Below are 24,998 nucleotides of genomic sequence, written 5' to 3'. Positions count from 1 at the left end.
AAGTTCCCTGCCTGCAGTCTTTCCCACCTCCTTGAAGTTGTTTTTTCCAGGTGCAGTCAGTCTTCTGAGTGCCTTTTTTTTTTTTTTTCCTTAAGTTACAGAAATAATTCAGCCAGTTAACACATCTCATGTTTACAATCTCTGGGATCTGAACAACAGCAGACAGAATTAAACTGACTTGCATTCTAATTTCCATTCTGCAGATTACGTGTTAAGGAACTGGGGAAAAACAAAAATGAAGTGCTATTCAGAGGGTACATTACTGTTAGCAGTATCCTCCAAGTACTGCTCACCATAATGCCACAGGTAGAGGCAAGGACCTCTGTCCTACCTCATCTGTAGTTACATCTGTGTTACAACTATACCACCCGCTAATGACTTCCACGTTAATCAAAATGAATAAACATCCCTTGCATTTCCAAAGGTTGGTTGTTTTTTTCATTTGTTTATGAACATCTAACAATTTGGACAAAACAGCTCATCAATCCACAGACTACTGGAGTCTTACAGACATCTTTGTTTATACTCCCACACGATGCTTAAAGACGGTTTACAAGCATAATACCAACCAAGCAAATACACCACCCCCTGCCCAAACGTCTTCAGCTCCCTCTCCATCTGGCCCCAGCCTAGTTCAGCTGTACCTGCTGACCCATCAGTCTCACACCTCTCAATCCCAATGTTGTCTGAAATTCCGCACAAGTTAATCACAAGTTCTTATTGCTGAAAGTCCTTACCAAGGAAAGCACTGACCTAGTACAAAATAATAAAGTACTGAAGCAAAACGCTACCAAAACCTTTTTTGTTAGCCCATTTTGATTTAGGTAACTAAATCTATATGAAATTTGTAACCCCAACCTCAGTTTCTTCCTCTTAATTTTCAGTGACTTGATCAAGACAAGTCATATCTAATATTACAGTTTCCAAACCAAGATAGATATTAGCAAGACCATAGAAAGTGATGATTCATGTTCATATGGGCAGGCAAAGCTTGTCACCAGGTACAATGTAAGGGGTTACTACTTCCAGCTGACAACACTACCCAGATGAACACCCTAATGGCAATAATCAGAAGCAAACACACACCAGTTTCTCAGCCACTCCTTTCCCCACCAGTCCTAACTTAAGCCCAGCATCAACAGGTGGTGTAAATTCCTGTGCTGGCCTATGAACTGTAGAACTGAGGAACAGCCCTGGTGCCTTCTCCTGCTTCTCCCAGAGAGCAGCAGCAGCTCTTCCATAAGGAAACCCAGCTCCTGCTGCCTCAGTGACTGAGGCACCTCCGCACCTGGAACACACAGCACTAGGAGCACTACACCTGCTCTCCAGTGAACAGTTCTCCCAGAAGTTATACAACCTACTCAAAACCACAAAGGTTTTCAGGAGACACAGTGAAAGACATGAAGCCACGAGGAAAAAGCAGAGAAGCAAGAGAATGTATTATCTGGAGGGGGGGGAAAAAAAAATTACTGGAGAACTCCTCCTAAAAAGTTTGCAGCATTTATATTCAAGACAAATGAAACATTTCTACTGCGCTAAGCATTTTGTAGAAAGTATAGGGTCAGGGTCTATCTATTCCTGTTACAATAAGCACAACAGTAATAATAATCTCCTTCTGAACCTCTCTTTGCCAGGAAGTACAGAACTACAGCGAACACATTGTGTTCTTGATATCTTAAGCTCCCAGCCATAGTCCAGTGAGCAATGTAAGCAAGCTCCTATGAGTAGAAACGCACACTAGGCATTCATCACCCTAAAATACAGTTAGCTACATCATAAAGTGGAACCCTCTTTTTTTTAAAAAAAAAAAAAAGAAAACTTCTTGATCAAATTGAGCAATTTTCATTGTCCATATTTTTAGTTCTAGAGATATACTTACTATCGGGTTCGATTTTTCTTCTTACGAATTTACTATAATTCAGTGCCTCAAGCCTGGTTTGCAGATTAATCCTGGCACACTAAATACAAATCACAGCTACCTTGATTTTGTGCTATTTGGCTGCTATTATCTGAAGACAGATTTAACAACACCTATACCAAACTTGGGCAGAAACCCCAATTTTCTGGAAATCATAAGGTAAAATTGTCTATTTCCCTACATTCTTCCCTTTAGGGCAAGGAAAAAAAAAAAGGGTGGGTGTCTAAAGCCTTATTTGAAAGTGTTAAAAAAGAAAGGCTACTTAAGAAGCATATAGACCATCACCATTATATGGTAGATGTACGTAGCTGCTCCCTGCCAACAAAATAAATTACATTTTTGACCCCTCTTCTCAACAGACAGGAGAAATTCTTCAAGGGTAGGGACATGGCCTGTGTTTGCCCTGCCTTTCCTCTTTCACAGGCATCAGCATGCAGCCACTGCTGTGAGCAGAATACTCCAATGCACAGACCCTCCGCTTGAGCTGATATGAGCCCTCGGCTTACAATTGCTTGCATTTTCCTGTGGCAACCCTCATTTCTCCTCCCCTCTGTAGAGAGGGGCTGCAAGAACAAAAAGGTGGGGTATGTCTCATTAAAACCAAAGTTAGTCAAATCATTTGTTTGGATTTCACTCTCACACCATTGAGCACTTACTAAAAACAGCTGGGTTGTTGAAGGATACATCCAAGCTTTAGTACTGCATCACTGTTTAAGAAACGAGATGGTTACTAAGCTGGAGCTAAATACTTTGGATTGATTTAGCCTATACTGAAGAAGCACTGATTGCAAGAAAAATCAGGGTATTTCACTGTTACATTTCTGTTCCCCAGATCTTTCTTTTCTAAGCAGCAAGTAGATTTTTAATTCAATTTTTAGTTGGTCATAAATCTCTTCATGACCTTTAAGTTAACATACATTACAGTAAAAAAAAAATTAGTAAAACAAAAAATGGAAGCTGTGACTACAATAAACATCTCAAAACAATATTTTGAGTCCTAAATGCTTTATTTCTCCAGAAACAATTGCTATCCTCTCTGTACCACTAATGCCCATCAGCAGAGTTTTATTATTTACACTGACTCAGGTTTTACTGACTGCAATTAAGATCATCCTAGTGGGATAGTTTCATCAATATTCCAGCTCTTGAGAGACTGCTGTTTTCCTTCCAGCCCCAATTCCTGGTTTCCTTTTAAGTCTCACTTGCACACATAGGAACTCAGCAAGCCACCTAGACCCAGTGACACATAGGTGCTGGTAAAGGAAGATAAATATCAGAATGACCGGAAAGTTAGCTTTATTTTAACAAAACGGTGTCCTTTGTGTTTTTTTCTGAACACTGTTGACTACCAAGATGATCGAGAGAAGTCAAAATGTCTTCTTATATTTATGACTGTAGAATATTTTGGAAACATGTTTTACAATACCTACAAAGTCCCAAGCGGACACACCATTCATTAAGGTATGCTTGCATGCAAAAACATACATATACCATAGAACAGTTCAGTTGGAGGGGACCTACAAATATTGTTAAGTCCAAACTGCCTGATCTCTTCTGGGCTAACCAAAAAGTACAGCATGCTACCGAGGGCATTGTCCAGCTGCACTGGGCATCAATCACCTCGCCAGGAAGCCTGTTCCGGTGTCCGACCACCCTCAAGATAAAGACGTTTTTCCCAACGTCCAGTCTGAACCTCCCCTTGTGCAGCTTTGTGATGTTCCTTGCATCCTGCCATCAGTTCTCAGGAAGCAGAGGCCAGGGCCTCCCTCTCAGAAGGCTGCAGATAGCAACAAGGTTGCTCACAGCCTCCTCTGCTCCAGACCAGACCGCCCAAGTGTCCCCATGCTCTCCTCATAGCACATGCCTCCAGCCCTTCTACCAGCTTTGTTGCCCTCCTCTGGATGCTTTCAAGGACCTTAACTGCCTTTTTATGTCGTAGAGCCCACAACTGCACACAATATCCAAGGTGAGGCCACACCAACACAAAATACAGTGGGGAATCACCTGTTTTGACCATTTTCTGTTCATTTTTTTTGATAGAGAATCAAGACAAGAATCACCAATTTAAAAAAAAAATCAGGTTTCACAAGAACAAAAAGACCTGAGGCTTTTTGAGTTTTACCTATAGTCCAAGCTCTGTGATAGCAAACCTGATCCTTCACATATCAAAATGTTGTTGAAATGTAGTATCCGAATAGATCCTAAGAGATATAAAACCTACTTATAGCATAAAAACAGGCGGCTAAACCTCTCTGAGAAAGAAATGAATTGAACCTTGTACACAACTGCACTCACAAGACTTTGAGGATTAGTGCGCTCCATGGAAAAGAAAGTTGTCACATTAACAGGGAAAATCTAAAGAAGAAAATCTAGTTACATGTTTTGCTTGAGCAAGTAATTAGATTTTTACCTTTGCAGTTACCTCATGAAATTCGGAGTTCTATTCATGTCCATCTCTCACCAAGTTCATTTCTCAGTTACTGCTCTCTAATGTACATTTACCAGCTTACAGTCTCATCTGAGCAATAGTGCCTCCATCACTTATCATGGAAGACTGTATCTGAGATATTTTAAGCTCTGAAAAAGTTAATGATGTAAAGATCCACTGCTGAGTTTTATTATCTCAAAAAAATGGATATGCTGATAGCCTTTATTACAGTCTTTGACAACTTATTTTCTGTTAAACTTTTTTTTTTTGTCAGTCCTTATAGCAGAGTCCCTCACGTGCAATGAAGCATTTACTGTACAAGAATTTCCTTTACTGTTCTTACTAACACCTACATATCACCATGGGCAACAGACAGGAAAAGATTAGCTTTTCTTATGCTAAATTTTAAGCCTACAGATAATAATACTAAAAAGAAAAGCAGATCAGTTTGGACTTGAAGTTAAGGCAGTTTCATGCACACACACAGAGTCCAAACCAGTGCAGCACTTCTGAGTACGTTTTAGTAACAGTTATTTTGACAACATTAAGATACGTACAGATGCATCTTTCTTCTTAGTAACAGAAGAAATAGCATTTATTTATCCTCAAAGACAGCACTCCTTTCTATTTTGAGTATACACATCTACATATGAGCTTGTCCTTTCAGATTCTTTTCACAGTTAAGAAGAGTCAATACTTCAGAGCATTATTCATTTGTTCCATTTTAGGCACCTACCTCTGAGAGGAGACCTGATCCTCCAATGCCCAATGAATGCTCACATGACCAGCTCAGACCTAGGTATAATGCATGGGCTTATATTTTGTGCTAGCAGATTGTTAACAGGGGTTAATCTGCAACCATTCACCTTACAGAAAGTATCCCACCACAGACATTACCTCACTAATAGACAAGCTCCCTCTAAAGACTGAGAGGTCTATTTCCTGGTGGTGCCAACAGAAAAGAGTATTTCTTTAAGGTTTAACCGAGAATACAGATAGATATTTGAGAAGCTAATTGCCTATTCTTCATGATGCTACCTCTGTTCTTTGCCAGTCTCAGAGCAGGAACATCATCTTCCGCTGCTTGACAGTTTTTGGTCTGTACCTACTTGGCCTGGTTGATCCAGGGATAAAGGTTTCCCTGTACTGTGATCAATACACAGACTCATATCCCATTTCCACCTCAATCACCTGTGTGCCCTAGAGTCTACTGCAATTACTGAAAGCACAGTTATGAGAACCTTGAGAGGTTCACCAAATATATTTTGGACATGTAATGAAAACTGAAGAAATTGGATATGAGCTACCTCTATTAGCTGCCATTGTGGTGAACTTGTTCTTTCTGACATGGGTGAAAGACACAAAGGAAACAGCAGGGGTAGGAAGGAAGAAGCTATTACTGAAAAACTTTTCTATAGATTCTGAGAAAGAAAAGTAACATTATCTTTGAAGGAGCACAAAACACACCAGATAATTTTGATTGGAGCGGTAGGATAGGATAGAAATCAGAGAGAGAAACAAGGGAGGAAGAAAGCACACTGAGTTTGAAAACCTGTAACTAAAATGAAACCCCCAAAATCCACATTTCAGTATCACATAAACAGAAGGCTAAAGGATTAAGCAAGAGACAATGAACAAGTAGATTGCAGAAGTTACCGTACATGAGAGGAAGTAAGCACCTTCAATAACTTGACGAATACATCTTTCTTTAAAGTAACTAAAAATAATCCAACTAAAAATCACCTCCTCCCATAGCACACTACTCCACGGAGTGCTCATCACAAACAAGTTGTAGCAACTGTAAGATTCACTGGGGTTCAATGGTTCCCCAGTTATTACTAGTGGCAATTTGTTAAAGGACGGTGGCCCAAGTACAAATAAATACAAACTACTCACAATTTAACATGAACTGCAAGTAATTTGTGTGGGAGAAACAGTTTTTGCTAAGCTGCCTTGAGTAATTCACCAGTAAGAAGAGAAAGCCTTCTTAAACTTGATTTGGGCCTATCAGATGGAAACAGAATACTGCCAGATAACACACAGGTCTTCGAGGCAGATATATACACACAATAAAAACAAAATAACAATAGACTAACATCTAATATGGAGCTGAACATTATTTTACATGATAAAGAAGTCTTGACTAAAAATTGTTAAAATGAATTTAAGGTTAAAAAAAATAGATCATAAAGTACAAAACCTGTGTGATAATTCTAAAGCTGCAAATGATCACAATTGTGATTCATAGACAACCCTGTAAAGCATTTTTGGATTACACATTTGCTGTCAAGTACCTCCTTCAGGCTAAATGTTTCAAGAAAATTAATTCAGAAACTTCAGAAAGTGAAAATTACAGTAAAAATACTTTGATTTGCTAAGGACAGCATTACAGCTAACCCACTGAATTTTTCTAGCATTCTTACACTTTGTAACAAGATTTCAGCGTGGCAGTTAACTCTCTGAAGCATCAGAAAACTTCTGTCAGTTATGTTTTGGAAGAATTGTAAGCTTGTAAAACAAATATGCAAAACTTAAGTACATTCAGTTCGCACTCTCAGAGAGTTACTATGACTTTGCAGCTAGGCTACTCAAGACAATAGGTCAGACTAGCCAGTAACAATGCTCAGGCCAAAGGTACAGGGTTGGGGAGAATTCAAAGAAAAGAACTGCAGGAAAACATAGCTGAATTTGCTCTGATAGCTATGAGGGAATGAACCCATGAGCGCCACGGGACTTGATCGGTTCTCCAGGAGTCAGAAGGCAGAGGCAAGAACTGCCCCCCAAAAGGACCCCATGGCCCTTTCTGCCTACATGCTGAACCCAGCCAATGTCCTCTCACAGGAAGGGGGCACATTTTCCTGCCTAGCATTTCCTCACCATTATTTTTGGCACCACATTCTGTCGGTTAATAGTAAAGCTGTACATGGTGTTTGAATTTTAAATACTTACCCTCAAAAAGGGGTCCAAAAAGAATAAAGCTCCCTTGAGTTTAGGAGCCTCCCCTCAGACACACGTCAGCTGTCTCCTCAGGAAACATCTTCCCAAGGTCCAGAAGTGGCAGCCTTTTCCTCAGACCCCAGAAAGCACATAGCCCTTCTACCAAAACTGAGACATAGCACCACAGAAAACAAATAAACCAACAAAAAACTGTTACCTCAATTCCCTTTCATCACTGCAAGCTTCTAACACTGGTCCTGCCCTCCCAGACTGCATCAGGAAACGTGCTCGTGTCCCGCCCAGCACAACCCCACACACCTGTGCTCATCCCACAGTGCTGGGGCTCCTCACGCCATGGTGCTAAAATTCACCTGTTGTGTTGGCTTGTTTTTTAATCTGAAGCATTCCGAGCTTCTGTTCTATATGTTCAGTGGGGATCATGTTACCACCTTATTAGAGAAGAACAGAGGAAAATAATGGAGGAACGTTAATATTCATGAAACTCTCAGATGGTTTAAGAATAAACCCCATGGAGAGGCCTCTTGCTTAATAACTGTGTTCCCAGGAAAGTGTTTGAAGGACTTGCGATAAATAAGGCATGAGGTCAGGCACCACAAAATCCCAAGTCCGAGAGCACATCGAACAAGCAGGAGGCGCGCAGTCACCAGGACCCAAGCACACACAGGGCTTCTGCAGCTCCAGCCACGGGGAGACCTCTGCGGGCCTGTGCCCCTCCGTGCTGTGCGGGGTCACAGCATTTGTTATGAATTGTCCACTTCCTCTGTTTACACATAGACCTGCCCTTGTTTCCTGTACATGGTGTGTGCTGCTGTGAGAAGGCTGTAACACTAAGCTAGTACATGATTTTATTTTGGCCTGTAAGACATACTACCATAAAATTGTATTTATCAACTGTTCCTGTGAACCTACATATAAATGCTTTCATTCCCATGTAGCCAGAGCAGCATCAGAGCATGTAACTAATCAGGTTAAGTCTGTGCCTTCATTGGTTCAGTCGTTGTCCTTTAAATGTGAACACCTGGACTAAGGTGCTCAGAGCATCAAGGCACTTTGGGCTTACACATGTGAAGGTTTTACCATGCTTTAATGAGTTACTGAGTGCAGCTGAGCTGAAGCATTTTAACCCATTACAAATGAAAGGTAAAATACCTTAGCCAAAAGTCTCTTTTGCAGAGAGTCACGTAAATAAAAAATAAAAATAAAATTGTTTTGCATCTACTATAATCTGCTAATACAGTACAGCTGTGTGTACCTGAGTCCTACCCCTCCACTGCCTGCATCACACTGAGGGCAAACTGTCTTCGAACAGATGTCTTTTTGGTTTGAGCATTTTCTTCAGAAAAAGTTTAATAATCAAAATGTCAGCATAGAAATCAGTGTAATTTAGAAAAACTTAGGGATTTTAGATGGCTTTATAGGCATAACAAGGGAAAGAACATATTTAATTTTACAGATCAGAGGACTTCATTGAAGAATAACCCTGAATGCAAAGGTTAGCATTAGCATTACTTTTGATGGTCTGTAACCCAAGCAAGGTTGCTTATTCATTGTCATGCTTCAACATGAAGACAAAATCTCTGCAGAAATCCCTAAATCTGGGATAACAACCATAAGGAGAGCATAATAATAATAATAATAATAAATCATTTAAAAGAAACACCTCTATACTCAGTTGATAGGATTCGAATTCAGAAAGATTGAATTTCTCATTAATAAAGGAAATATGCTTGCCATTTCACAGAAGAAAAATATTTGCTATATATGTTTAACCTTATGCTTTTAAGAGGCATTTGAACAAGCTGTTGCCTTGGACATACTGACCTGGATCCTAACTTTTCAAAATTTTTTACCAGTAATCAACAGGCTGAACTCTACTTCTGAGAGTTAGGTGAGAGATTATTTTCCCCAGTATATATACATTAAAAATAAATTAAAAAAAATAAAAATAAAAAAAGTAGCCCTCCAGAAAGAAGAGCTGTGCTCTTCAACCAAACATGATTATGACTATTTCTTCACTGGAAAAAAATCTTTCATATTTTTTGAGGCAGCATTTGTTGGAATTGTACATGGTGCAGGCTTTAGTCTGTTAACTAATCAAAATTCAGTCCCACGTATGCTCTCACCAACCTAAACTGACTACAGTGATATAAATACCTTGTATCACTTTGTCTTCATTAGGATTTCAGGTTCTCTGGCCAAATTTACTTTTGCAATAGAAAATGCAGCCCATGTAGCAGTTTTGGAAAAGAAATTAGTAAGAACCAAGAGGAACCAAATCTGCAGAGTGAGCATTTCCATTAGAGCAAGAAATTAGACTGTGGCTACAACTTCCACCATTCTCACTCTTCCAAACACAAAACAAACAAGAAGCAAAATTGCCCCACCCCCCTGCACCACCCATCGACACCCAGAGGAACTGGGGTGAACTGGCTGTAACAGAAAGCAAACCCAAGGGAAGAGTCCTTCCCTCAGTATTTGTTTTGTTGTGCACATTTTCCTTCCTTCTGATTACTCAAATCATCAATTAGAAGACTGTGTTAATTAGCAGTAAGACATAGTAAAAATTCTTCAAGTTGAGACCGTTTTGCTCGTGAAAAGATGCGTTAGTCTGTACCTCACAAGCAGTCCATATTAACCTGTCTGAAGCTTGCTGTGAATTGGCCACCATGATCACTGCTCAAACACTGCATTAACTACATTGATCTTATAGATGATATATTCTTTGAAAAAGAAGCACTGAGTAGTTCTTTCTCGAAAGCTCATGTATTACATTTTTTAAACCTGCTATTTAAATTACTCTTTAAAAGATTATTTTTCTTAGTGCTGACTACTTAGAAAGGCATATTTTCCCTAAACAAACTCATCCCTGATCCCTGTTTAATTCACAATTACTGGCATTTCTGAAATGAGGGAACACCTACAATTCATGGCCTCATTGAGCTATTCCAGGTTTAAGAGGGAGCTGATTTCTCATCTGTCACTCATCATCACCATTAAACTCTGTTTGAGTGTCTTCATTGATTCCACATCTGGAATTTTGCATACTAAGTAAATTTTATTACAAAAATCAGGTTCTGCTCTCCAGTGTAACAGCTAGAAAATAGCATTTAGAGGTAAGGAAACCATTTCAGCTGTAGACTCGCTTCACTAATAAAATTCAAAGTCTCGCAGACTTCCTGGGGGATTACTGTTCAGATCAAGTGTGTTTTGGCAGACTCATACATTTAATCACCCCCAAAGAACCAAACTCTACCATAAAGTATACTTCTCCCTGCTATCTGGAGCCAGAAATAGCAAAGAAAAAGAAAATTCCAGAGATTTATTTTCAGTCTGGAGTTGTAGAAGACTAGATTACAGTATAGAGGGATTTATACTGCTTATTATTATAAGAGTCAAAGACATTTAGATAGCCATCAAAGTGGATCTTCACTGCACATTAGCTCAAGAAAGCATTTTATTTCTCTGTCTAGTCAAGAAGAATGTATATGTACACTGTACAAAAATGTATATGTACACTGTATAAAAATCAACTGAAAATGTATAAAATGCAGTGCTTTCTGCACCTATTTTTCATCTATTAATTTGTAATTTTCTGGTCCTAAATTTCTGCAAACAGCTTAAAAATATTACCTTACTGTCTTGAAAAGAGACAGATATTAGTGACTGACAATGTCTAGGTAAGAGCTGGGACCTGGTGAGCTTGAATAACTAAAATGAGTTTCAGAGTACTTTGTAGGACACTCAGGTAAAAAAAAAAAAAAAAAGAAAGAAAAAAAAAGTTGGGTTTTCCAATGCCCAGTTCCTCACTTATGCACAAAACTATCCATGTTGTAGTTTCATTCTGTTGCAACGCTATCAGCAGCATAGCATCTGTCTGCAGAGACAAAGGCCTAGCTTATCAAAGGTTTTCAGGCATGTAATTAGTTGCCTAACTCTCAATAAAATTAATGGGATATAAACACCTAAGGAGGATAAGGGACTTTACCTATGGCCCACTCCCTAAGGAATCCAGGTACAAAGAACAGTCATTATAATTATCAGTCAGATGATGAATGCCCAGGTAAGAAACATAATGGCCTTATGATGCGAAAGTGAAGTCCTTTAAGTACATTTTCTTTATGTGAATGACAAAAAGTACATATGTAGCAGTAAAACCTGTCCAGAGTTATACAGACTTTCCTCTTGAATCTGGGCTTGATAGCAACTTGATTTAACACTGCAAGAGCAAGCAGTTACCTCTAGGATCTCCTATGGCTGCCAGTGACCCTGTCCCTGTCAGAGGGACATCAGAGGCATGATGGTGGATTAGATGAGTATTTTGGTCTGACCAAGCACAGCTGTTCTTTACCTTCATTTTCTTTCAGTGTTTGATATACCAATCTGCATGAAGCTTCCTATCCACCCAAGGCTCTATACTTGAGTGTGAAAGGGCCTAAGGTCCAAAGGAGAGTTTGCTTAAAGCAGACTTCAGCCGTGATAGACTTCTAGGACAGGAGACACTCAGGAAGAAGTATCAATTCACTCTGAGGTACATTGCCCTGTTTTTCATTATTATCACAGGTACTGCTGAACTGTTTGTTGTTGAATTAATCTAAAGCCTAAGTCATTTTTAAAAAGATCAGTGTTCAGCCCTACACCTCATTTTTTGCCAATATTTTCCATGAAGCTCTGTAACATCCACCTTTGCAGACACAAAGTGGTATTTTTGTCTTTGTATTGCTCCCATATCTAATGCTTCTTATTTGCAAATGGCAAGCTCCCTACAAAGCAGCAGGCTTAAGTTTGGCAAATTGTCACCCTTCAGTTTATCCCACACCCTCTGACACTAAGGTCCTATCTTCATCAGATATTTTTCAATTCCCACCTTACTCGCAGAAGATAGAAGCACTTATATTCCACCCAACAAACAGGTTTTCAACTTCTTTATGCTTACAGTATATTTCAGCTTACTTTCCTCCAGCTTTTCCAATTGCCCTAATTATCCTGCAGTTGTGCCAAGAGCTCCTACATCTATCACTCCTAGTCACCATTATAGTTGGGCATCGCTGTGTAAACTATCTACCCTATTGCTCCAGAGGGCTTATGGCACTGACTCAGGGAACCGCCTCTCACAGCCAAGTGCATTACTAAATAACCTCTCTCTTATCTTTCTACTCAACTTTTATATGCAACTTTTATATGCCACTGATTGCTGTCCTCCTTGCTGCTCATAATCCCAGTATTATGCAATGCTGGTTTTACACAATGGATATCTAAAGGTGCTACACTTCTCATACAATTGGTATCAAGTATCACGCACACCATTCAACAGATATTGATAACTTCAAGTATCTTAAAAAAAAAAAAAAACTTTTTTTTTTCTTTGTAATTTTTCCTCTTCAGTGCAGACTCCTACTTGGTGCACAAGTCCTGTTGTACCCTGTAACCAGTATTCTGGTTTTGATTTTAAAATGTCATGGTACCTTTACAAAAGCTACAGATGGATTTGAAGCACCCTGTTCACACTCCTCTGTTACCACTAGCAAGTTAATTTGATGAGCTGGCTTAATCATTTTCCTTACAGTGACAGGTAAAGTTACCTGTCTGCCTTTAATGTACACAGTCTGCAAACCATTAAGGGAGGAGATGTAAACAGTCCCAACAAATCTCTGTAATAACTCATGTACATAAAGTTACTCATGGATGTAATGATTTGTAGAAAGAAGACCATATTTTATAGATAAGGACCATTATATAGAATGCCTGGAACTGTTTTCAGCCATGGGATGTGAAACTATATCAATACATTATTGCTTTTTAAAGAGTTGAAAAGTGAAAGAAAATTACTGTAAATCAGATAAATTGTTTCTGAAGGCCATTATTTCAAACTTAGTTAACCACTGAATCAGATGGCTCTGACAGGATGCTGAGTAGAAAGCTTTCTTTTTCAGGCTGTCCTTAATGTTTCACAGATAATTCCAAGCATATTGTTTTAAATTATCAAATGTATCTCCAAAAGGAACAGTAATTTTTCTTCTTTGAGTTGGTCAATAAAAAAAAATGATGAGTTTCATTTAGTGGAAGAGGGGGAGCCTTTGCTATTTCTCTCGTATTCCTCTTTTATATTGCTTTCTTGCTCACCCTTACATACGTACGAATGCACACACAAACAGGTGGACAGAAGGCTTTGTTCTATCCCGCTGCCCTTCAGCAGGCTCTTTCAGTACTCTTCCAATACCAGAAGCATTTATTGATTTCTGCATACAACCTATAGTCTTAAAATTGTTTCTATTAATAACTGGCAACACTTGTCTTGAGGTAAAGGATTTAGGACTGAAAATATTGTTCAGTTCTCTTCCCTGTATTATTAACTCAGCATGTGTAACTTTTAAGGTATCTCTTCTAGTTTTAACTTTTCCCAACCGTATTTTCCCACCACTGCATTGCTATTAGAGTTAATTCTTTGTGCCTTGATCCAAAGCACAGGGAAGTCTGTGGAAAGACTCCCATCAACTTCAGTGGGTTTTTAGTATATGCTTAATACTTTTTAAAGCACTTTATAATCCTTTAGTTAACAGATGACATTGAAATAAAAAATATTGCAAAATAATTTGGTTTCCCATATTCTGTTATTGATGTCTCATGCTATATATCAAAGAACAAACTCATATAACAAAGGAAGATTAAAAAAACAAGCACAAGACTAGAATCTATTACTTTCTCTATAACATGTCAGTATTAAATCACAGAGGAAATATAGCAATTATGTTAGCAAAGGATAGCTGCTGGTTTTTACACACCAAACACTTTGATAGCTTGACAGTTTGCTTTGCATTATCCATGAACTATGCTAATATTTACTTAAGTAAATATTTAGCTAGCTCAGAAAAAAACTTTGTTATATCATAATTAGAAATTACTGGGAAAATAGTGGGGGAAACAAAGCATACTGACTTACACAGTAAGAAGTAGTCTGAGATGTATAATTCCCCAAACAGTCAATTTTCTTGGGACCTTCATAATATAATGTTTGCAATGGTGAAACTGACATACTGATAAATATAGCTAGGAATAGTGTGTGTGTGCGTATATGTATATATATGAGTTTTTTAAGACCAGTATTTTCACAATATTGTTACAAACAACATAGAGTAAGGGACCTGAGAAGGTTCCAGGCCTGTGGGCAGTGGGTGGGTATCCAGGCAAGGCTGAGCAGGGCCATCAAAGCCTATGGGTGCCCTCAGAGCCCTGGCACTCAACATCAAAGAGGGAAGAATTACAGTCTTTAGCCTGTCCCGTGCAAAAGGAATGGTGGAATTGTAAAATTTCTTTTTTAAATATATTTTAAAAAATTCTTTTCCTTGCAAAAGGAAAAGAAATAGCTTTTGGCCAGGGGTATGCTTCCTACCATATGCTTCTAGCTTGTGTAGGCATATCTGAGCTACTCTGAGCCTGTTAAGAAAAGGGAGCGAGGAGAGGGAGTTTGCTGATGATCGTAAATAATTCATGTAAACTGGTTTCTGCAAGCAGAGCAGTCCTAGCAGCATGCAGCTTAGCTTGGGCCAAGAGCCCAAGCATTAACTCAGCTTGGATAATTTTACAGCAAGCACTCATATCTCAGCTTCCACAGCTAAAGTGGCCATCAGTAACAAAGCAAGTGTGCTCAACGCTAACACAGGATTATTGGGGCTGAACTGCATTAACAGGAGCGTACAAGAGTTTGTGATTCTTGATCGGAGACAAGGAAGTAGTTCTAGTGTTTATTTCGTTGGCTCAGATACTATCCACTCCTTAATGTTTTAGGGCTTATTGGCCATTTCCAGACCATCTACTCCTTATCTATCTTAAAAAATGAAATTAGTGACCAGTCATGAACTAGCGCTGAACATGTTCTTAGGACTCATAAACTGCAGCATGTCATGGCTATGCAGAACATACCTGGAGTCTATAGCGTCTCTCCTTCCTTGTCTCTGCCTCTAAAATTGCACTGCATGTGCGTTCTGGTATTGCTTGAATTAGAAGTAGCTGTGCACCTGCACAGCCATACCTGTCTCTTCCCATTTGGATTAGGGCAGCATTCCTGCCGGACGTACGGCTTTCCAGCTGCCCTCAGGCCTGTCTCTAGCTATGAGATTTCTGCAGTTAGGAAATATTCTTTCTTTTTTCTCAAAAAAAGAAATATAACACTGCTGAAGCTGTTATAAAAGCCAAATAATTATATATTCTCATTGGTAAACGTTTCTTCACAGAGGAGAAGTTTTTGAAATGATGATTGCATTAAATAAAAAAAAATAATAATAATAAAATAATAAAAAAGAAGCTACCTGAATTGTACTCCACACTAAGAAATTACTCTTTTGTAGACAAAACAGCCAAAACTCAGATTAACTAAGATTTTGTGCTCTTTTTTTCTTTGGAGAAGACACATATTGGCACTGTATATTCCACTGATGCAGTTCTGTTTATTTGCAGAGACCATGAACCTCACCACAGAAGGAAGCAATTAACAAGAGGCAATTTATTTGCTCCCTCTTTCAAAGCAGGAGCATTCAGAAGCTCTTTTACTTTCCCACTTGACCTTTTCAGGACCAGATTACCAGCCTTTTTCTTACTCTCTCTATGGCTCTCTGCTGTATTTTCTGTTTGCCTCACCCAATGACTGGTACTCACAGCATCCAGAGACTATCCAAACTCCCCTTTTATATGCTATTTGTTATACCGTGCATTCTTGATAGTCTTATGTAAGCTCTTTGGCTATGTGCACATGAGTATGCTACAAAGCTCTTGGGTTTTCAGTTTTCAAGAGTATTAGGCCTGTGTTCTCCTCAATTTATTGTTTATAAAATCTACTTATAACACAGGTATTTTTTCTAGCTTTTAAAATTTTCTAGCTCTTCTATAGGCTCTTGATTGGGTAACAAATCCAGGCCTATTCCAAAAACTCTGATGCTAAAAGAGGAACTAAGTTTTCATAGTTATTTAATTCTCTCTTCTAGAATTTCTACTCACTTCTTACAAACAGTTTATAATGTTCTTCTTTTAAGTAGTTTGTCCTGTTATTCAGTGTCTGTGTCATTAGATTACTTTTACGGTTTCCTGATATGTTATTCAATCCTTACCCTTACAGTAATGTTTCATTTTAACCTTTTCTTAAATCACTTACAATTTTTTTTTATGCCTACCATCTATTGGTGCATGGTAGTTTTCTCTGAAGTATCTGTTCTTTGCCCTCCTCCCAAAATGAAGTTCTACTGCCAGTTCTCGGGACATACAGTATTAATATGAATTTTGGAGCAGATTGTTGCTTGAAGTTCTTATTAGTAGTCCATTCTCCTTGAGTTTTTTTTTTTAACTGCTCCCTACATTTTTTCAACAGTTTTAAGTAACTAGAGGCACAGATACAATTGCAGAGTGCTATAGAGATAGGAAAAAGCAAACAAATGTTTCTGAAATTGGACAGAAGTCTAAAAATCTTCTCAAAGTGATGTGAGTCTGGAACATTGAAAAGGCAACTTTGTAGAAAAGTCGTTGCATCTGAATTTTTGTTGTAGTTGCTGTTATTTGTTTCCTGGTTTGTTTTATATATTTGGCTCTGACACTGATTTTTGCAAGTCTACAGTGTGATTTGGGCATCCACAGAGTGTCAAGAGTTTGGATTACAGCTCTGGTCCAATTTAACAAAAAAAAAAATAATAATAATTTTAGATTTAGTTTCACGTGAAAGGAAAATGCTTACTTCTAGACACAGACAAGCTAAAGTACTTTGAAAATCCATGAATGAAGTAGATATTAATTTCAGAATAACCTCTCCATAACACAGTAATTGAAAATTCACTTTGCGTGTAGAAGTTCCTCTTGTATTACTCATCATTTTAAGGTATTAAGGAATATGGGTCCAGTAAAAGATGACATACAAAACAAAATACAATTATTCTACTAGTATTTTATATAATCTCCAGCTGAACAAGTGTTTCTGATGTTCAGGCTACATCCTAACTCTTTAAAATTTTGGTTTCAAAGTAAAAACAGATCCTTATCTGCTCTCTTCCAAAAACTCTTTAATTATTTGCAATCTTTAATTAAGTCTTATCACATTTCTCTTATTGTGACTCTGTGAAAATGTATAAAAGGAAAATGCTTTTTTTTTTCTGTATTTTTTTCTAAGTGGAAAAGCATTATTCATGTGTGCACCTACTATAGCCAAATACATAAATGGATAATTTCCACTAGTTTTTTTTTAAAGGTAAAGGTCAGGGGTATCATGTTGTAATTGGAGATGATAAAGAGGACTTATAATAAAACAATGCAGCAGTGTTCATTCTTACTTGTTACCATGACTGGTGAGACCATAAGATGTCTAGTTTATATCTGAAGTATCCACCTCTACCTGAAGTGGCTACCATTACTTGTGTACCTTCTTCTCATAGAGATACAACTTTGTTTGACCTCCTGTATTGTTCTGCCAGGACTGACAGGTGTTTGAGTGCTACAGAACAGCCACAGGCTTGGTGAGGAACTGCCGTTGTGGTTCATCACAAGAGTTTGGGGCTCAATGAGAGGTTTGAGGACTACGAGTGTGGGAAAAGCCTCCTCTGAGGTACTTCTTCCTCAGTTAGGACAGCTGTTTGAAGCCAGTTAGCTTGGAAAATGATTGCATCTTAAACTCAGGTCAGTGATATGTTCACTTTATGTTAAGACAGGATGAACACCCTGTGGATTGGTCTCAAAAGGAATTTGCTGATGAATAGTGAAAGAAGCAGATGGGAGCACAGTGTCCCCTGCCCCCCACAGTGTTCTGGGCTTGACCTGTTTTGTTACTATGAAAATGTCAGCAACATTTTCCACTGAATTATGGATTAGAAGAAAAATCATCCTTTACTACCTTCTACATGTCATTAGAATAATTTAGCAGAAATACAATTATTTTATCCTTGTTACACAGCACAGGCCTTTGGTGCCATCAGAGTTCAAAGCAACTTTATAATGCTGTAAATAAAGAATAAGCACAGCTAACACAGAACAAAATGCATGACACAGGAGTTCAGAAGAGGGGAAAAAAGGTGTGTTTCCAGGGCAGTTGAGCTGATAAGTTAGCTTCTACAAAACACTTCTGTAGCGTCTGCAGCTCTGCACGTTCCCACCAGAGGGGGAAAGAAGCTACACCACGGCAAGACATTTGCATATAAAACCTACTGCTCTGTCCTGTGAAGGAGGAGGGAAGTGTTGGTTAGAATAAAAAATCAGGCCAGGGGCACAAAATTCGTGCATTTGCCTTGTACCAAAGGAAAGGAAAATATGATAACTTTGGTCATGTATGCACAGAACTGAGGACCTGGTATGTATGTATGATATGGACTTGAAATAAGCATTTGAAAGCTACTGGTGGAAATGAATTTCTTGCGAGTACTAAACAGTTACCTAGCTCTACTGAGTTATGCACAAGTTCTTTATCCATGTATGCATTTTCCCCTGACAGTGTGCTTCCAAAATTCTTCTTTGGCCATTTCCAAAGTAAAATTCCACATATATAAACTCATTAGTCTTAGACTATAGTCTTTCTTTACCTCCAATGGAATCATCATATATATTCCTTCTATACCTTCTTCCTTTGAAACCCACCAATCCTCCAATACCCTCCTCTTACTTATTTCCAGGCCCAGTATGTGTCAAGTATGTCTCTATTCTTCTACTCCCTTCCTCAAGCATTGCTAGTTAGGTTTTAAATTCCCAAAGCCTTTTCTCAGCAAACAGTGGGACCTGTGCAAAAAGCATCCACTGTAACTATTCAGGGGTGATTCCTTAACTATTTAGGAGATTGAAAGGGGGAAAGTATGTCCCTGATTCCAGGTCTATAATAACTGCATTTCTTTAATGTTCAAGAGAAATAAAGTGTTCTTACATTTGTTAGGTGAACGTATCTCCAATTTTTATCTTTTCTTTTTATTCAGTTATAATTACATTCTGTGTTCTAAGGCACAACTGTGAATATTAAACACTGTGGCAAAATTTACATTGCTCCTTTCTCAATCCCTGAAAAGCAGAAAAGATTATTCCAAATGCATCTGGAGTGATACATGTGGCAATATTTGTGTTTTAGTGATCAGAACCTGATAATACTGTCTTTAAAATGCCACAAAACATGCTCTTACATAAGCTCTCCTAAACATACCTGGGCGAACACATTCAAATCCTGACCTGTGACATGATTAAAAACATCATATTCATGTTACATTTGACCAGAAGAAAAAAAAAAAAAAATTAAATGGCTACAGTAGAAAACGTGTCATGCTTTTTATGCCTCTTAGGTATAAAGACAACCTCAATCCTCTAAACTGGAAAAAAAAAAAAAGTTTCATTTTTGATAACCAAGTAATACCCACCCGGAGACCTAAAGAAATTCTTGTTTCTGTATCTGGTCTCCTGGAAAACCTTAAACACATACATGCACATAACACTGCACAGCCACTCTTAATGTTTTCAGCAGGGTTCACCCCAGGGATCCTAAAAGGTAAATTGGCTTCCTGTTTCTTTCCAGCACACCTGCTATTCTTCAAGCCAGTTCAAGACCTCATACCGATAAATAGCAATTGACACATATGGTAACACCTATTATCTTCCCAACATCCAGATGAGAGTACGAGCTTTTTATGCGGTGAAGTAAGTTTCTAAAACAGAATGGAAGGAAGCAAGAAAAACATATACCCTCTTCTAACTAGAAGAAAAATGAAAATAATTGGGGCAGAAGTGTTTTTGTGTGTGTGTGTTTCCTAAACATACCGATGAGAATGACTCAGTTACCAGGCAAAATGTAGCTTTGTCTCTCTCCTAGTCTGTCTAACAAAACCCCATCTAATTCTTAGATGGTGTCTGTTTCTTCAGTTTCTAATTAGCACTCTTATCTGAGGTTTTATCACAAGATTCTTCCTTTCTTAGGCAAGTACCTGACTTACAGTCCTGTGATAGCAGTCCTTGTTTAGCTCAGCAGGTCTGATGATGTCTGTGCACAGCAAACCTGTTCCCTTCAGGACCATGACATAGTAATCAATGGCTAAATTGCCCCTGCCTTAAGCCAAAAATATTTTGCTTAGAACAAAAGCATTTCTGGGGAAAAAAGAGATTAAAAAACTCTCCATTAGATTGTCTAGACTACAAGGAGTACCGTCCTCTGGATATGAGTAGTCCCAAATTCTTTAGGCTTTCTCTGCAAAATTTCTCTATGTCAGCATATTTTGCAGACAGTATGTAATATCTCACCTCGTTTCATAAGTCTTTGGCTCTTTAGCATTCAGCTGATAGATGTTCCCAGACTTGGAAAGCAAACCAGCAGTGGCATTTTCACTGGAGACTAGAATGTATCTGTGGTTGTTCTGATTTCCCATAGTCTCTCAAAATACCAGGCCAATATACAGAGTCGGAGAAGATCCAATATACGGTATCTATCTCTGACACAGTCACACAAAGCCAACAATGTTCATAAGAATTGCTGTCTCTCAGTATTTCTAACATTATCACATATAGCTCTACTTCTCTCATACAGGGGCTAGCTGTAAAAGGGATGGAGATAAACACAGCACATGGATTCTGTTTATTTGGTATGGAAACTTACCTATAGTGACTGATAAAAGCACAAATAAACTGAAATACAGGTATATATGTATATTCCATTGCCTCTAGACAGAGCCTTTGGTGTGCATCAGGTGACTGCATTAGCTCTATTTAATTTGGATCATTCAGTAGAGCAGAGATTATAACGAACAAATGTATTTTGCAATAATTTCTAAAACAAGCAGGCAAACAGAAAAGCTGCTGGTTGTTCCAGTTCACTTGCATCCAGGTGAATGCCACTGCCCTTCCTCACTCATATTACCATTTGCTTCCATAGTATGGATGTAGTAAGATAAGCCTAGCATCCCACAGTATCACTCTGTAGGTTTGCAACCCCCTCCACATCCTCACGTCCTTCAGCTCTAAGATATCCTACGCCAACCTGCTCACTGAGAATTTTGGCATATGAAATCATCCTAACTTTTTCCTGGGTAACTTCTCTGTCACCAGACTGAGTTACTTGTGAAAAGACAAATCTAAATCCTCACTTAGAAGTTTTTAGACCAGGTCTGAATGCATAATTTAACACAGGTAAATGCAGAAATGCAGGACTCAGCAGAACAGTCGAAGTTATACCTTACCTCCTTAAAGGGTGTATCCAGTATTAGGAACACTGGGTGTATGGAATTAATGCAGTCCCACAAATGGATTTTGTCTCTGTCCTATAAAATCAACGCTCTAGGAGCTAAAGAGGGCAGGTCCCTAATTGCCTTTGTATGGGTCTTAGAATAAATATTATAGTCAGGAGCTTTAGCACCTCACCTTCCAGGGGCTGTAGCTCTCCACCTAGTATCTGTGGGTTTGCTGCAGAAAGCCATCAAGTGGCTTTTCTGATTCTGCTGTGGATATTGTGCAGCCTGAAAACCACACACAGACAAATTGTACTGTTCATCCAAATTTGGTTCTCCTAAGATACATTGTAGAACTAAGCTACGGTATGGACATACCTTACTCATGATACTCTGTAAGCTGAACTTCCAAAAAAATTCAAAATACAGTATACATGCAGCTGTATCACCTAAATTTAGCTGCTTGGCTTCTGCCTCCTATCTCTGAGTACTTTCAACATTATTACACTTTTGTAATACCTAATGCAACTGCAACTGGAGAAAAATCGAGTTTTTGAGAAAACTGAAAATGAGAAATTGGCCCAGTGGATATACTAGATGGATCTGATATTAACAAACTTAACCTCTGTAGATTTAAAAGTTCAAATACCTTTCATGTCCATTGACAGATGTCCTTCCTGTTTCTAATTGGGAAAAGGTGACGAAATAACACTGAAAAGATGCAGTTTCTTCCCTCTCAGTACTTCTACCTTAAGACATGAATGTACAATTTCACTAAAATTCATTACTCTTCACTATGGCCTTTAAGGAAGTAGGGTATTTCACAGGGTTTAATTGCATTTAAATATATATATATATATTGGAATGTGTATTTGTTTACAACAAGAAAATAACATAATTTCAACCCTTCAAAATACAGCAACCAATAATTTACTAAATTGCAGAAAGGCGTTTTTCCCAGGTGATCATTGTCTCTGGCCTTCAAGGCTGAGGATGGCTTTCACTTTTTGATACAGGGCAATACCATGTTGTATCGGGCTCAAAGACGTTCTTAACAAACCACCTTGGCCCTCTACAGATCCAAAGTCCACCAGTCTGGAGGACAACTGATGTCCCCCCAAACCAAATAATCTCTAGTCTCTAGAGCTCTTCATCTAATTCCACAGGGAAAATAAATAAATAAATAATGGGAAACAGAGTAACTGAAATATAATGACAGGCCAAAAGCAGTCTGGAGTGTAAGCAGTGTCTTTACAATGGATCACTAGTTCCCTGTCTTTCTGCACATAACCTACCGTAAATGGGATCAGCTACCAACGAAGAGTGATTAGTGGAATACAGTAGGCAAATATTGGCAGTATCTATTTTTTGCAATAAATGTAACTTTTTTTCCCCTAGCTAAATTCTGCAAGTGAAATAAATGTTATTGTGCTAGTGTTCATACAACAGTTCCAAATAGTATTAGCTTAGAACTGTAATGAAACACATTATCCTTCATTATAATCTTTAAAGAAATAGGATTTTTTTTTCAAGAAATAGTTTAATAACAGAACATTAAGATTTTGCAATGTGTTTTTCTTTGGTGGAATTAAACAAAATGTTTTCATCTTTTAAAAATAAGTGCATAATTATCTTACTTTTAGGATCACCAACTGTGATCAAGCTAATAGCGATGGAATTGGTGAAACAGGACACACCATTTTAATTCATGGGTTTACATTTTGTTTTTAATTTTCCTGTTGCAGATACATGTTTAAGTGTTGAAAACCTCTTGTTATTTGTTTGTTTGCTTGCTTGTTTGCTTTTTTCCCATAATGGATACTGTCATTATATTTATTTCACAGATAATCAGCCCTACAGCATTTTTTTTATGACACCTCTAGTTACATCAACACTGGAAACAACCTGCGAAGAGATTTAATAAAATATGCAGTGTAACTAGCTACTGAGAATTTCAGATTGAATGTTTATTTATTTCTCCAGGTATTTAGCATGTTTGTGTATATATGGAAAGACTGATTAACTTAGATCAATTAACTTAGATACTGAGTCCATGAGAATACACCATGTAAATATAATGAATGATTTCTGTAAGTAAATGCCTCTGTGAAATAAATTATTCGACCGTTCTGGCAGACAGCTTGTCCTTTCTCCAATGCTTCAGTGAAAATTAGAAGAAAATGCAACCAGAGTAGCCTTGTAACAGAACACATGTAAATCTTTTCTGAGCTATTTGGTGGCAACTTAAATGCCCTTAAGCATACAGACTGATGGCCTTGGTAATTGTTTTTCCAGCCATTTGGGATCATCTAATCATTCCTTAAATTTTGCATCAGTAGCACCTGTACTCTTGCATCAGCTCACACTTTTGTGCTGCTTTTGGGACTAAGGGCAAAACTAGCTGGTGAAGTAGCTCCAAATTTCACTGCAGAGAACATGTGCAGAGACAGTATTTGCTTCAGTAGAGGTGTTATCTACATATGAACACTGAATATCAACAACTCACTTCCTGTGCGCAGACTTAGGTAGACAGTTGCTTTGTACTGCTAAAGAAATGCCAGTATTTTCTGCTCCTCATTTATATATCCATTAATTACATCTGAATGGCACTTAGGGAATACATATTTGGATGAAAGGAGCTATAGAAATTGAGCTCGTGCAGTCAATCTAAATACAAATTAATTCGTTTATCATGAGTCAGATATCTTAACAGGTGAGTATTTTCCTATATCTCTCAGCCTCCTTTCACTTTCTTGCCATTGTTATGAGAGACAAGATAAATCCCAGAAACCTTATCAGTTACCAAACTTTCTTTTCATGTAACTGACAAAGAAAATAAAAATGATTGAGAATCAATTGTTCTTTGTAAAGCTCTTAAGAACTGTCTGCAGCCTTCCAGCAGTCTTATTCAGCTATGTGAGCAACAGCCAACTGTTGGCCTTTTGTTATTAGATTTAATTCATTTTCAATATGTCTTAATGTATACATTCAATACTGTAGAAAGCAGCACAGCTATATTCCCACCCCTTTCCTCATAGACAACAAGTATCTTCACCACTGTCAGACTTGGAATGACCTTAAACAGCATGTTCCCAGCAGCTTGTGGACTTCAGCAAAACTGTCACTTGCTACAAATCCCAGGTTCCTTAAACCTTCTCTTAGGGAAAGTTTATGGGCCTGTGTCTGTGGCATGCACTCAAAATGTCACAGTGCACACTCTTTGGAGAAACGGCTGTAGCAGATCAGCACAGAGATTTGTCTGGCCCCCTATCCTGCCACAGGAGCTGGCCATGAGAGAGTGCCTGCCTGGAGGCCACCGAGTGGTAACGCACTCACACTCTCTCCCACCTCCTGGGGTTGGCAGCTTCCAGATTTCCCGAACCAAAATGTTATCCCTGTAGTTAATAACCCCCTCATGGATCCTTCTTACGTTCGTCTAATTTGTCTAATTGCTTTTTGACACTATGTAAATGTTTAAGCATCCACAGCATCCTGTTGCAAGGGACGCTTCAGCTTAATTATGCGTTGTGTGAAAACGGAA

General features: G+C 38.3%; 1 protein-coding gene across 1 annotated transcript in view; it reads right to left on the bottom strand.

Annotated features, from left to right (window-relative positions):
• Nucleotides 1-7,490, bottom strand: part of LRRC4C (leucine rich repeat containing 4C) — a 515,374-nt gene extending 507,884 nt beyond the window's left edge. The window contains exon 1 of the mRNA XM_080594596.1: nt 7,296-7,490. The gene's annotated coding sequence lies outside the window, so the exon portion shown is untranslated. The remainder of the gene's footprint in view (nt 1-7,295) is intronic.
• Nucleotides 7,491-24,998: the final 17,508 nt, after the last annotated feature.

The sequence above is a fragment of the Anser brachyrhynchus genome, assembly GCF_964034855.1.
Source record: "Anser brachyrhynchus genome assembly, chromosome: 5".
NCBI lineage: Eukaryota > Metazoa > Chordata > Aves > Anseriformes > Anatidae > Anser > Anser brachyrhynchus.
Note: the sequence above shows the minus strand (reverse complement) of the source record. Positions and strands in the feature narration are given on the sequence as shown.